The sequence below is a fragment of the Lissotriton helveticus genome, chromosome 1_2 (assembly GCF_964261635.1).
Source record: "Lissotriton helveticus chromosome 1_2, aLisHel1.1, whole genome shotgun sequence".
Lineage (NCBI taxonomy): Eukaryota > Metazoa > Chordata > Amphibia > Caudata > Salamandridae > Lissotriton > Lissotriton helveticus.
Genome location: NC_136058.1, coordinates 323,832,849 through 323,846,989, shown reverse-complemented (window position 1 = coordinate 323,846,989; position 14,141 = coordinate 323,832,849). Strand labels below are relative to the sequence as shown.

The 14,141-nt window shown below is 39.9% G+C and overlaps 4 non-coding genes across 4 annotated transcripts; all 4 read right to left on the bottom strand.

Moving 5' to 3' along the window:
* Nucleotides 1-281: 281 nt before the first annotated feature.
* Nucleotides 282-353, bottom strand: TRNAC-GCA (transfer RNA cysteine (anticodon GCA)). The gene has a single exon. It is a non-coding gene; the product is annotated as a tRNA-Cys (tRNA).
* A 1,007-nt stretch (nucleotides 354-1,360) lies between these two features.
* Nucleotides 1,361-1,432, bottom strand: TRNAC-GCA (transfer RNA cysteine (anticodon GCA)). Its single transcript has one exon. It is a non-coding gene; the product is annotated as a tRNA-Cys (tRNA).
* Nucleotides 1,433-5,691: 4,259 nt separating this feature from the next.
* TRNAC-GCA (transfer RNA cysteine (anticodon GCA)) lies at nucleotides 5,692-5,763 on the bottom strand. The gene has a single exon. It is a non-coding gene; the product is annotated as a tRNA-Cys (tRNA).
* A 7,923-nt stretch (nucleotides 5,764-13,686) lies between these two features.
* TRNAC-GCA (transfer RNA cysteine (anticodon GCA)) lies at nucleotides 13,687-13,758 on the bottom strand. Its single transcript has one exon. It is a non-coding gene; the product is annotated as a tRNA-Cys (tRNA).
* Between the last annotated feature and the right edge of the window lie 383 nt (nucleotides 13,759-14,141).

Here is a 14,141-nt window from a genome sequence, read left to right as displayed (position 1 = left end):
CAGTATAACAAAGTTGTCAATCGGTTTCATAGTCCATTCCCTTTGTTTAGTGCTGTGAAAGGAAGAGCCGAATTCCAAAATTGATCAATGATGTTTCAGAAATTTACCAAAGGGAATACCAAGCAGAGTGTTAAAAACTGCATTTACTCACAGGTTTTAAGCAGGAAACATTGAAATGCTATTAAAGTGCAATATCCAAGGGAACACTGACTCTGTCAAAGATGATTCAAATGGAATTGATGAAAAGTCCCAATTACAAACAACAGAATCAAAATAGGGTGAGGGGACACCCGGATTTGAACCAGGGACCTCTTGATCTGCAGTCAAATGCTCTACCACTGAGCTATATCCCCATCTTTTCAGTAAAATCAGAATGACAAAATATCAGTACATCATGAAAGAGTGTGAGGATCAGACTAAGTTGTCCCTGAAAGTACAACCTTGAAACTATGGAACAGGAGAAGTAGTCCTTAATATTATTTATTAAAGGAAAACTGGATCATTTAAAAACAGATATTTGTTTCATTGTGATTTTATTTGAATAGGCAGTGGTACATAGGACCAATGCCTCTACATACAATGATTGTTTTGAAACATTCTTAAAGGGGAAGAGGTTTTTACGGGACACCTTATCATTTGAGGATTGGTTACCACAATCACTGAGATGGTGATGAAGTATGATTGTTTTGGGCCAAATTATGGTGGAAAAACATTTCTACGTACCACTACAATTCGGTATTTGGAAGGTACACCCAAACAACCCTTTCGAATACCTTCCATTTAATACATCATAAAAAGCCATTTTGCGTTTCCAAATGGCTAGATTCTTCAGATCAGCCTTCTTGCAACTGCAATGATAGTTCGTACATCTTGCAAGTAGGCAGAGCTTTTAAGGAGAAATTAAATGGTTCCTACGTTGCACAAAAATGAAGTGCTTCAAACAAACATATACTTTGCATGCACAGAGAAGAGGTGGAATATATGTAAGACTGAAGACAGAGGTGAAATGAGAAATAGATTGACTGCTTCGCTGCCAAGTTTTATACGCCATTTCTTCAGTGCAATACAAGAAAGCACCAAACAGTATAACAAAGTTGTCAATTGGTTTCATAGTCCATTCCCTTTGTTTAGTGCTATGAAAGGAAGAGCCGAATTCCAAAATTGATCAATGATGTTTCAGAAATTTCCCAAAGGGAATACCAAGCCGAGTGTTAAAAACTGCATTTACTCACAGGTTTTGAGCAGGAAACACTGAAATGCTATTAAACTGCAATATCCAAGGGAACACTGACTCTGTTAAAGATGATCCAAATGGAATTGATGAAAAGTCCCAATTACAAACAAGAATCAAAATAGGGTGAGGGGACACCCGGATTTGAACCAGGGACCTCTTGATCTGCAGTTAAATGCTCTACCACTGAGCTATATCCCCAGCTTTTCAGGAAAATCAGAATGACAAAATATCAGTACATCATGAAAGAGTGTGAGGATCATGCTAAGTTGTGCCAGAAAGTACAACCTTGAAACTGTGGAACAGGAGAAGTAGTCCTTAATATTATTAATTAAAGGAAAACTGGATCATTTAAAAAACAGATTTATTTGTTTCATTGTTATTTTATTTGAATAGGCAGTGGTACATAGGACCAATGCCTCTACATACAATGATTGTTTTGAAACATTCTTAAAGGGGAAGAGGTTTTTACGGGACACCTTATCATTTGAGGATTGGTTACCACAATCACGGAGATGGTGATGAAGTATGATTGATTTAGGCCAAATTATGGTGGAAAAACATTTCTAAGTACCACTACAATTCGGTATTTGGAAGGTACACCCAAACACCCCTTTCGAATACCTTCCATTTAATACATCAGAAAAAGCCATTATGCGTTTGCAAATGGCCTGATTCTTCAGACCAGCCTTCTTGCAACTGCAATGATAGTTCGTACATCTTGCACGTAGGCAGAGCTTTTAAGGAGAAATTAAATAGTTCCTGCGTTGCACAAAAATGAAATGCTTCAAACAAACACATACTTTGCATGCACAGAGAAGAGGTGGAATATATGTAAGACTGAAGACAGAGGTGAAATGAGAAATAGATTGACTGCTTCGCTGCCAAGTTTTATACGCCATTTCTTCAGTGCAATACAAGAAAGCACCAAACAGTATAACAAAGTTGTCAATTGGTTTCATAGTCCATTCCCTTTGTTTAGTGCTATGAAAGGAAGAGCCGAATTCCAAAATTGATCAATGATGTTTCAGAAATTTCCCAAAGGGAATAACAAGCCGAGTGTTAAAAACTGCATTTACTCACAGGTTTTGAGCAGGAAACACTGAAATGCTATTAAAGTGCAATATCCAAGGGAACACTGACTCTGTTAAAGATGATCCAAATGGAATTGATGAAAAGTCCCAATTACAAACAACAGAATCAAAATAGGGTGAGGGGACACCCGGATTTGAACCAGGGACCTCTTGATCTGCAGTCCAATGCTCTACCGCTGAGCTATATCCCCAGCTTTTTAGTAAAATCAGAATGACAAAATATGAGTACATCATGAAAGAGTGTGAGGATCATACTAAGTGGTGCCAGAAAGTACAACCTTGAAACTGTGGAACAGGAGAAGTAGTCCTTAAAATTATTTATTAAAGGAAAACAGGATCATTTAAAAAACATATTTATTTGTTTCATTGTTATTTTATTTGAATAGGCAGTGGTACATAGAACCAATGCCTCTACATACAATGATTATTTTGAAACATTCTTAAAGAAGAAGAGGTTTTTACGGGACACCTTATCATTTGAGGATTGGTTACCACAATCACGGAGATGGTGATGAAGTATGATTGTTTTGGCCCAAATTATGGTGGAAAAACATTTCTACGTACCACTACAATTCGGTATTTGGAAGGTACACCCAAACACCCCTTTCGAATACCTTCCATTTAATACATCGGAAAAAGCCATTTTGCGTTTGCAAATGGCCTGATTCTTCAGACCAGCCTTCTTGCAACTGCAATCATAGTTCGTACATCTTGCACGTAGGCAGAGCTTTTAAGGAGAAATTAAATAGTTCCTATGTTGCACAAAAATGAAGTGCTTCAAACAAACACATACTTTGCATGCACAGAGAAGAGGTGGAATATATGTAAGACTGGAGACACAGGTGAAATGAGAACTAGATTGACTGCTTCGCTGCCAAGTTTTATACGCCATTTCTTCAGGGCAATACAAGAAAGCACCAAACAGTATAACAAAGTTGTCAATTGCTTTCATAGTCCATTCCCTTTGTTTAGTGCTGTGAAAGGAAGAGCCAAATTACAAATTGATCAATGATGTTTCAGAAATTTCCCAAAGGGAATAACAAGCAGAGTGTTAAAAACTGCATTTACTCACAGGTTTTGAGCAGGAAACACTGAAATGCTATTAAAGTGCAATATCCTAGGTAACACTGACTCTGTCAAAGATGATCCAAATGGAATTGATGAAAAGTCCCAATTACAAACAACAGAATCAAGATAGGGTGAGGGGACACCCGGATTTGAACCAGGGGCCTCTTGATCTGCAGTGAAATGCTCTACCACTGAGCTATATCCCCAGCTTTTCAGTAAAATCAGAATGACAAAATATCAGTACATCATGAAAGAGTGTGAGGATCATACTAAGTTGTGCCAGAAAGTACAACCTTGAAACTGTGGAACAGGAGAAGTAGTCCTTAATATTATTTATTAAAGGAAAACTGGATCATTTAAAAACAGATTTATTTGTTTCATTGTTATTTTATTTGAATAGGCAGTGGTACATAGGACCAATGCCTCTACATACAATGATTGTTTTGAAACATTCTTAAAGGGGAAGAGGTTTTTACGGGACACCTTATCATTTGAGGATTGGTTACCACAATCACTGAGATGGTGATGAAGTATGATTGTTTTGGGCCAAATTATGGTGGAAAAACATTTCTACGTACCACTACAATTCGGTATTTGGAAGGTACACCCAAAACCCCTTTCGAATACCTTCCATTTAATACATCAGAAAAAGCCATTTTGCGTTTGCAAATGGCCTGATTCTTCAGACCAGCCTTCTTGCAACTGCAATGATAGTTCGTACATCTTGCACGTAGGCAGAGCTTTTAAGGAGAAATTAAATAGTTCCTATGTTGCACAAAAATGAAGTGCTTCAAACAAACACATACTTTGCATGCACAGAGAAGAGGTGGAATATATGTAAGACTGGAGACACAGGTGAAATGAGAAATAGATTGACTGCTTCGCTGCCAAGTTTTATACGCTATTTCTTCAGTGCAATACAAGAAAGCACCAAACAGTATAACAAAGTTGTCAATTGCTTTCATAGTCCATTCCCTTTGTTTAGTGCTGTGAAAGGAAGAGCCAAATTACAAAATTGATCAATGATGTTTCAGAAATTTCCCAAAGGGAATAACAAGCAGAGTGTTAAAAACTGCATTTACTCACAGGGTTTGAGCAGGAAACACTGAAATGCTATTAAAGTGCAATATCCTAGGGAACACTGACTCTGTCAAAGATGATCCAAATGGAATTGATGAAAAGTCCCAATTACAAACAACAGAATCAAAATAGGGTGAGAGGACACCCGGATTTGAACCAGGCACCTCTTGATCTGCAGTGAAATGCTCTACCACTGAGCTATATCCCCAGCTTTTCAGTAAAGTCAGAATGACAAAATATCAGTACATCATGAAAGAGTGGGAGGATCATACCAAGTTGTGCCAGAAAGTACAACCTTGAAACTGTGGAACAGGAGAAGTAGTACTTAATATTATTTATTAAAGGAAAACTGGATCATTTAAAAACAGATTTATTTGTTTCATTGTTATTTTATTTGAATAGGCAGTGGTACATAGGACCAATGCCTCTACATACAATGATTGTTTTGAAACATTCTTAAAGGGGAAGAGGTTTTTACGGGACACCTTATCATTTGAGGATTGGTTACCACAATCACTGAGATGGTGATGAAGTATGATTGTTTTGGGCTAAATTATGGTGGAAAAACATTTCTACGTACCACTACAATTCGGTATTTGGAAGGTACACCCAAAACCCCTTTCGAATACCTTCCATTTAACACATCAGAAAAAGCCATTTTGCGTTTGCAAATGGCCTGATTCTTCAGACCAGCCTTCTTGCAACTGCAATGATAGTTCGTACATCTTGCACGTAGGCAGAGCTTTTAAGGAGAAATTAAATATTTCCTACGTTGCACAAAAATGAAGTGCTTCAAACAAACACATACTTTGCATGCACAGAGAAGAGGTGGAATATATGTAAGACTGGAGACACAGGTGAAATGAGAAATAGATTGACTGCTTCGCTGCCAAGTTTTATACGCCATTTCGTCAGTGTAATACAAGAAAGCACCAAACAGTATAACAAAGTTGTCAATTGGTTTCATAGTCCATTCCCTTTGTTTAGTGCTATGAAAGGAAGAGCCGAATTCCAAAATTGATCAATGATGTTTCAGAAATTTCCCAAAGGGAATAACAAGCCGAGTGTTAAAAACTGCATTTACTCACAGGTTTTGAGCAGGAAACACTGAAATGCTATTAAAGTGCAATATCCAAGGGAACACTGACTCTGTTAAAGATGATCCAAATGGAATTGATGAAAAGTCCCAATTACAAACAACAGAATCAAAATAGGGTGAGGGGACACCCGGATTTGAACCAGGGACCTCTTGATCTGCAGTCAAATGCTCTACCACTGAGCTACATCCCCAGCTTTTCAGGAAAATCAGAATGACAAAATATCAGTACATCATGAAAGAGTGAGTGGATCATACTAAGTTGTTCCGGAAAGTACAACCTTGAAACTGTGGAACAGGAGAAATAGTCCTTAATATTATTTATTAAAAGAAAACTGGATCATTTAAAAACAGATATTTGTTTCATTGTTATTTTATTTGAATAGGCAGTGGTACATAGAACCAATGCCTCTACATACAATGATTGTTTTGAAACATTCTGAAAGGGGAAGAGGTTTTTGCGGGACACCTTATCATTTGAGGATTGGTTACCACAATCACTGAGATGGTGATGAAGTATGATTGTTTTGGGCCAAATTATGGTGGAAAAACATTTCTTTGTATTTATTTATTTATTTATTTATTTATTTTGCATTTGTATGGCGCGCAACTACCCAACAAGGGTTTCCCGGCGCCGATGACAGAATTGAAGCAAGTTTATGGAGGAAGGTAAATGATGGTGGATTATTTCTGGAAGAGCCAGGTCTTTAGCTGTTTTCTGAAGATGTTATACCTGTCTTCTTTCCGGATATGGGGGGGGAGTTTGTTCCAAAGTGTGGGCCCTATGACAGCAAAGGATCTACCTCCCATTCTTGCAAATTTGAACTTTGGGGTGGAAAAGTTTGCAGCATTTTGAGAACGTAGTGCTCTCGCCGGAGTGTAGGGAGTGGCGAGGGTTTGGAGATATTTAGGGGCGGTACCAGATTTGATCCTAAACATATAGCTCAGGGCTTTGAACCTAATACGGCTTTCCACCCTGAGCCAATGTAGGTCTTTTAGGTGGCTGGACACACTGAAGGTTTTTGGGATATTACAGAGTAGCCTAGCAGCTGAATTCTGGACCACTTGTAGTCGGTTAATGACAGCTTTGTTTGAGCCTAAGTAGAGAATGTTGCCGTAGTCAATCCTCGATGTAATAAGTGCATTGACTACGGACTTTTGGGTGTCGAGGGGCAACATCCAAAGGATCTTCCTTAGCCATTTTAGGATGGTGAAGCAGAGGCCTACCACTCTGTTTGCCTGCTGCTTCATGGACAAGGTGTTGTCGATGATGACTCCCAGATTTCTAACTTGAGTAGCGGGAGTAGGGATGGAACCGAGCTCAGAGGGCCAGTGAGAAGCGTTCCAGAGGTCTTTGTTTTTCCCCAAAAGGAGGACCTCGGTCTTGTCTCCATTGAGTTTCAGCTGGTGTGCGGACATCCAGCTGAAGATGTTTTGGAGACCTTGATTAAGACGAGATGGAAGAAGTGGGTTTGCTTCTGACAGGGAGAAGATGATTTGAGAATCATCAGCGTATGTCATGAGGGTGAGGCCAGATTCATCCGCTAGATCAGCCAAGGGCCGGAGGTAGAGATTAAAAAACAGAGGGCTTAGGATGGAGCCCTGTGGTACTCCATGGGGGGCGCTCATTGTATCTGAGCAGGCTATTGGGGATGTGATTTGGAAGGTTCTCTGTGACAAGAAGGACTCAATCCATTTTAGTGCATCGCCCCTGATGCCATTTCTCCCCAGGGTGGCCAGTAGTTTGGCGTGGGAGATGGTGTCGAAAGCCGCACTCAAGTCTAGTAAAATGAGTGCGACTGTCTGGCCATCGTCTAGGAGTCTCCTGATGTTTTCGGTAACTCCTAGTAGGGCGGTTTCAGTAGAGAAGCCGGCCCTAAACCCAGATTGCGAGGGATGGAGAAGACAGTTTTCTTCGGTGAAGAAGGTGAGGGCAGAGTGAATATGTCTCTCCAACAATTTTGAAAAAATAGGGAGGAGTGAGATCGGCCGGTAGTTTGAGGAGAGCTCCGGGTTTGCAGTGGTTTTTTTTAAAAGTGGACTGACCATAGCGTGTTTCCACATTGAGGGCACTGCGGCGAGTTGAAGAGAAGAATTTAGAGTTTCAGCAATGGTGGACAGGGCAGGGACGTCCAGGATTTTAAGAATAGAAGTGGGTACCGGATCACGAGGGGAACCTGATTTAACAGTTTTGAGGGTGGAGACTAGTGATTCTATGGTAAAAGGAGGCCAGGATTCAATGATGTTAATGTCATTTGGCAAGGAGGGAGTTGATTCACCAAGGTCATGGGTGGGGAGGTTACTCCTAATGCCAGAGATGATATTCTCGATTTTCTCTTTAAAGAAGGAGGCAAGATCTTGGCATTGTTTTTTGTCCAAGGGGCGAGCTGAAGCTGCCGTTTTTTCCCCTGCGAGGTTCTTTACCGTGTTGAATAGCATTTTCGCTTTGTTTGGCTCAGTATTGATGGTTTTGGCCACATGAAGGGCTCGGGCTTTGTTGCAGGCTGAGTGGTAATCATTTCTGGCTTTGTGGTACGTGATTTTTTTATCATGAGCGTAATCTTTCCGCCAATTTCTTTCCAGGGTTTTGCATTTTGATTTCATGGTTTTTAGGGAATCATTAAACCAAGGAGCCGGGGGGCGGTGGGTATTACTTTTTTCTTGGGATAGGGGAAGACATCTTTCGACGGCGTTTTCTAGCCAAGAGTGGGTGGCCAGAGCAATATTTTCTATGTCAGTGCCTGGACCTGGAAGCTGCCTTTCTAGAGTACGATTAAGTTCCTTCATATCTAGAAGTTTCCAGTTCCTTCTCATAGATGAGGGCCGAATGGTGTTTGTAATCGGCGATGTAGGTAATTTTAAGCAGAAATGAATAAGGTAGTGATCTGACCAGCAAATCGGAGTCGTGTCTAGCTAGGAGAGTTGAGGAATGTTTGTGAAAACGGGGTCAAGCAGATGCCCCGCCTTGTGGGTAGCCCCAGTGTTAATTGGGGTTAAATTTAATGCAGCTAGATCGTCGAGTAAGTTCGTGCAGGCCGTATTAAGGGGATCATCCAAGTGCAGGTTTAGGTCCCCCAGCAGAGTAAAGTTTTTTGAGGCAAGATAAAAGGGAGTAATGTAGTTTATCAGATTTGCAGCCCAGGTGTTAGCATATCCAGGGGGCCTGTATATTAAGATGCCAGAAATCGTAAAATTAGGGTTAAGACGAAGCTGCTTCGCAGTCAGGGATGGGGACTGATTCAAGCGTACATATAATGTCCCGCTTGAATATGATAGCGATTCCTCCTCCTGTATGACCTTCCCTATCTCTTCTGACTATGGCATAGTCAGGGGGAAGTGCGGTTGCTATGTCAGGGCCAGCGCTATCATGCAGCCATGTCTCTGTTAGAAAGAGTGCGCTAGGTTTATTGTCCATTAAAAGATTAAAAATGTCAAATTTGTGCCGTGGTAAGGATCTACAGTTGACACTGTAGAAGGAGAATTCACGAGTCTTTGGGGCTGCTCGCAGTTTAGATGATAACTTGATGGATAAAGGATCAGGGTGGGGCTGAAAGTTAGACAGACTCAAATTGCAATTACTGCATGCAGTGCTGCAGGTAAGAGAGGGCATTAGTACACAGCAATCTTTGTGTTTTATTGGGCGCAGGCTTTTGAGATATGCGGCGCTCATACCTGTGTTATGCCGCGTTGATAGAGTATAGTTCTGTGCCCCGTGCCCCGTACAGTCCCGGACGGGCCCAGACGGGCAGGTCTTAGGCTTGTCTTTGGCGCAGCCATGGCGCGGTCGCAGCGCGTACTCGCTGCACGTCATAGAGAGTGTCTGGCTTTTGTAGAGGACGGACTCGTGAGCTCCGCCTCTATCCACTGAGCCAATCGGTGTCTTCCTCGGCCTGGGAGCCGGAAGAAGGAGCCTCCCTGCGCCCTCCACTCAAACAAGCCTGGCGCTTGCGGTGGAAACGGGGCTGCAGGAGTGAAGTGGGGGTGAGTGAAGCAGAAATTCAAATATTACATTTTGTTTTTCAACACAGTGCAAATTTTAAAATCAATCGGCGCAGTGTTCAGTAAAAAAACATATGTCACGCTAACTAAAGCTCAAATCGTTTTAGTGCGCGCTATTCCAAGTGCAAGTAAAATAATCAACTGGGCAGTGTAAATCGTTCTTTCATTCACACAGCTTAGGTTACAAAGCGTTTCATCAGCTTCCTTCACAACAAGCGAGTGTCATCAGCACTACAATTCGGTATTTGGAAGGTACACCCAAACACCCCTTTCGAATACCTTCCATTTAATACATCAGAAAAAGCCATTTTGCGTTTGCAAATGGCCTGATTCTTCAGACCAGCCTTCTTGCAACTGCAATGATAGTTCGTACATCTTACACGTAGGCAGAGCTTTTAAGGAGAAATTAAATAGTTCCTACGTTGCACAAAAATGAAGTGCTTCAAACAAACACATACTTTGCATGCACAGAGAAGAGGTGGAATATATGTAAGACTGAAGACACAGGTGAAATGAGAAATAGATTGACTGCTTCGCTGCCAAGTTTTATACGCCATTTCTTCAGTGCAATACAAGAAAGCACCAAACAGTATAACAAAGTTGTCAATTGGTTTCATAGTCCATTCCCTTTGTTTAGTGCTGTGAAAGGAAGAGCCGAATTCCAAAATTGATCAATGATGTTTCAGAAATTTACCAAAGGGAATACCAAGCAGAGTGTTAAAAACTGCATTTACTCACAGGTTTTAAGCAGGAAACATTGAAAGGCTATTAAAGTGCAATATCCAAGGGAACACTGACTCTGTCAAAGATGATTCAAATGGAATTGATGAAAAGTCCCAATTACAAACAACAGAATCAAAATAGGGTGAGGGGACACCCGGATTTGAACCTGGGACTTCTTGATCTGCAGTCGAATGCTCTACCACTGAGCTATATCCCCATCTTCTCAATAAAATCAGAATGACAAAATATCAGTACATCATGAAAGAGTGTGAGGATCATACTAAGTTGTGCCAGAAAGTACAACCTTGAAACTATGGAACAGGAGAAGTAGTCCTTAATATTATTTATTAAAGGAAAACTGGATCATTTAAAAACAGATATTTGTTTCATTGTGATTTTATTTGAATAGGCAGTGGTACATAGGACCAATGCCTCTACATACAATGATTGTTTTGAAACATTCTTAAAGGGGAAGAGGTTTTTACGGGACACCTTATCATTTGAGGATTGGTTACCACAATCACTGAGATGGTGATGAAGTATGATTGTTTTGGGCCAAATTATGGTGGAAAAACATTTCTACGTACCACTACAATTCGGTATTTGGAAGGTACACCCAAACAACCCTTTCGAATACCTTCCATTTAATACATCAGAAAAAGCCATTTTGCGTTTCCAAATGGCTAGATTCTTCAGACCAGCCTTCTTGCAACTGCAATGATAGTTCGTACATCTTGCAAGCAGGCAGAGCTTTTAAGGAGAAATTAAATGGTTCCTACGTTGCACAAAAATGAAGTGCTTCAAACAAACATATACTTTGCATGCACAGAGAAGAGGTGGAATATATGTAAGACTGAAGACAGAGGTGAAATGAGAAATAGATTGACTGCTTCGCTGCCAAGTTTTATACGCCATTTCTTCAGTGCAATACAAGAAAGCACCAAACAGTATAACAAAGTTGTCAATTGGTTTCATAGTCCATTCCCTTTGTTTAGTGCTATGAAAGGAAGAGCCGAATTCCAAAATTGATCAATGATGTTTCAGAAATTTCCCAAAGGGAATACCAAGCAGAGTGTTAAAAACTGCATTTACTCACAGATTTTGAGCAGGAAACACTGAAATGCTATTAAACTGCAATATCCAAGGGAACACTGACTCTGTTAAAGATGATCCAAATGGAATTGATGAAAAGTCCCAATTACAAACAACAGAATCAAAATAGGGTGAGGGGACACCCGGATTGTAACCAGGGACCTCTTGATCTGCAGTCAAATGCTCTACCACTGAGCTATATCCCCAGCTTTTCAGTAAAATCAGAATGACAAAATATCAGTACATCATGAAAGAGTGTGAGGATCATACTAAGTTGTGCCAGAAAGTACAACCTTGAAACTGTGGAACAGGAGAAGTAGTCCTTAATATTATTTATTAAAGGAAAACTGGATCATTTAAAAAACAGATTTATTTGTTTCATTGTTATTTTATTTGAATAGGCAGTGGTACATAGGACCAATGCCTCTACATACAATGATTGTTTTGAAACATTCTTAAAGGGGAAGAGGTTTTTACGGGACACCTTATCATTGGAGGATTGGTTACCACAATCACGGAGATGGTGATGAAGTATGATTGATTTAGGCCAAATTATGGTGGAAAAACATTTCTAAGTACCACTACAATTCGGTGTTTGGAAGGTACACCCAAACACCCCTTTCGAATACCTTCCATTTAATATATCAGAAAAAGCCATTATGCGTTTGCAAATGGCCTGATTCTTCAGACCAGCCTTCTTGCAACTGCAATGATAGTTCGTACATCTTGCACGTAGGCAGAGCTTTTAAGGAGAAATTAAATAGTTCCTACGTTGCACAAAAATGAAGTGCTTCAAACAAACACATACTTTGCATGCACAGAGAAGAGGTGGAATATATGTAAGACTGAAGACAGAGGTGAAATGAGAAATAGATTGACTGCTTCGCTGCCAAGTTTTATACGCCATTTCTTCAGTGCAATACAAGAAAGCACCAAACAGTATAACAAAGTTGTCAATTGGTTTCATAGTCCATTCCCTTTGTTTAGTGCTATGAAAGGAAGAGCCGAATTCCAAAATTGATCAATGATGTTTCAGAAATTTCCCAAAGGGAATAACAAGCTGAGTGTTAAAAACTGCATTTACTCACAGGTTTTGAGCAGGAAACACTGAAATGCTATTAAAGTGCAATATCCAAGGGAACACTGACTCTGTTAAAGATGATCCAAATGGAATTGATGAAAAGTCCCAATTACAAACAACAGAATCAAAATAGGGTGAGGGGACACCCGGATTTGAACCAGGGACCTCTTGATCTGCAGTCCAATGCTCTACCGCTGAGCTATATCCCCAGCTTTTTAGTAAAAGCAGAATGACAAAATATGAGTACATCATGAAAGAGTGTGAGGATCATACTAAGTGGTGCCAGAAAGTACAACCTTGAAACTGTGGAACAGGAGAAGTAGTCCTTAATGTTATTTATTAAAGGAAAACAGGATCATTTAAAAAACAGATTTATTTTTTTCATTGTTATTTTATTTGAATAGGCAGTTTTACATAGAACCAATGCCTCTACATACAATGATTATTTTGAAACATTCTTAAAGAAGAAGAGGTTTTTACGGGACACCTTATCATTTGAGGATTGGTTACCACAATCACGGAGATGGTGATGAAGTATGATTGTTTTGGGCCAAATTATGGTGGAAAAACATTTCTACGTACCACTACAATTCGGTATTTGGAAGGTACACCCAAACACCCCTTTCGAATACCTTCCATTTAATACATCAGAAAAAGCCATTTTGCGTTTGCAAATGGCCTGATTCTTCAGACCAGCCTTCTTGCAACTGCAATGATAGTTCGTACATCTTGCACGTAGGCAGAGCTTTTAAGGAGAAATTAAATAGTTCCTATGTTGCACAAAAATGAAGTGCTTCAAACAAAGACATACTTTGCATGCACAGAGAAGAGGTGGAATATATGTAAGACTGAAGACACAGGTGAAATGAGAAATAGATTGACTGCTTCGCTGCCAAGTTTTTATACGCCATTTCTTCAGTGCAATACAAGAAAGCAGCAAACAGTATAACAAAGTTGTCAATTGCTTTCATAGTCCATTCCCTTTGTTTAGTGCTGTGAAAGGAAGAGCCGAATTCCAAAATTGATCAATGATGTTTCAGAAATTTACCAAAGGGAATACCAAGCAGAGTGTTAAAAACTGCATTTACTCACAGGTTTTAAGCAGGAAACATTGAAAGGCTATTAAAGTGCAATATCCAAGGGAACACTGACTCTGTCAAAGATGATTCAAATGGAATTGATGAAAAGTCCCAATTACAAACAACAGAATCAAAATAGGGTGAGGGGACACCCGGATTTGAACCAGGGACTTCTTGATCTGCAGTCAAATGCTCTACCACTGAGCTATATCCCCATCTTCTCAATAAAATCAGAATGACAAAATATCAGTACATCATGAAAGAGTGTGAGGATCATACTAAGTTGTGCCAGAAAGTACAACCTTGAAACTATGGAACAGGAGAAGTAGTCCTTAATATTATTTATTAAAGGAAAACTGGATCATTTAAAAACAGATATTTGTTTCATTGTGATTTTATTTGAATAGGCAGTGGTACATAGGACCAATGCCTCTACATACAATGATTGTTTTGAAACATTCTTAAAGGGGAAGAGGTTTTTACGGGACACCTTATCATTTGAGGATTGGTTACCACAATCACTGAGATGGTGATGAAGTATGATTGTTTTGGGCCAAATTATGGTGGAAAAACATTTCTACGTACCACTACAATTCGG